We start from the raw sequence: 1,053 nt of genomic DNA on the forward strand, positions 1-1,053 counted from the left end.
GACAAACTATCCACCCTGAGTTAATAATCTTGTGTAGTTCATATATAGGAAGGGACGGGAGAATAATTTTAGGTAGTCGAGTGAGGTTTTGTCGAGGTTCCAGTTCGTAGCTCCAGCTATTACATTAAAATACAATAGGAGAGAAGGGAAATATACAAGATCATATCTACTCCACTAGTACTGAGTCTTCATTTTGAATCTTCGGTTATCGCTTCACCCTCTTTGGGTAGGTACATCGATTCCAAACTTTCATCTTGATATTTGAATTTATGATCTGAAACTTATGATTTGACTTGAGTCGTTGACGCTCTTCCGCATGATATTCTTGAATGCTTGTTTTCTCGAGAAGATGATTCTTGATATGTTGAGCCGTTACATGGGTTGAAAGCAACTCTAAATGTAATTGACATCTGACATTCTTCGTTTCTCTAATCAAAACGAGGATTTTATTCTTGAACTTCAAATTGGTATACTAGGTAGAAACCTGCACGCCATAAAACAAAACAAACAAACGAAATAAATTTTTGCCCCAGTATGCACTAGGAAAATTTTGTGAGTTATTGATGAAAGATATAAAAGTTTATACTAGACATAATAATAATATACTTTTATAAAATAAAATAAAGGGAGATTTGTGCCCAATATAACCAGAGGTTATTACGCCCTGTGAAGTCATAAAAAAAAAAAGATAGGGGTTATTGTGCCATACACGCAACCAGGGATTATTGAGCCCTGTAAAGACATGAAAAATAAGATAGGGGCTATTGTGCCCTATATGCCACCAGGGGTTATTGTGCCCTGTGAAGTCATGAAAAATAAAATAAAATAAAATATGGGTTATTGTTCTCTATATGCAACCAGGGGTTATTGTGTCCTGTGAAGATATGAAAAATAAAATAGGGGTTATTGTGCCCTATATGCAACCAGGGGTTATTGGTGCCCTGTGAAGACATGAAAAAAAAAAATAAAAAAAATAAAATAGGGGTTATTGTGCCTTATATGCAACCAGGGATTATTGTACCCTGTGAAGACATAAAAAATAAAATAGGGATT

The sequence above is a fragment of the Solanum stenotomum genome, unplaced genomic scaffold (genome assembly GCF_019186545.1).
Source record: "Solanum stenotomum isolate F172 unplaced genomic scaffold, ASM1918654v1 scaffold21181, whole genome shotgun sequence".
Classification (NCBI taxonomy): Eukaryota; Viridiplantae; Streptophyta; class Magnoliopsida; order Solanales; family Solanaceae; genus Solanum; species Solanum stenotomum.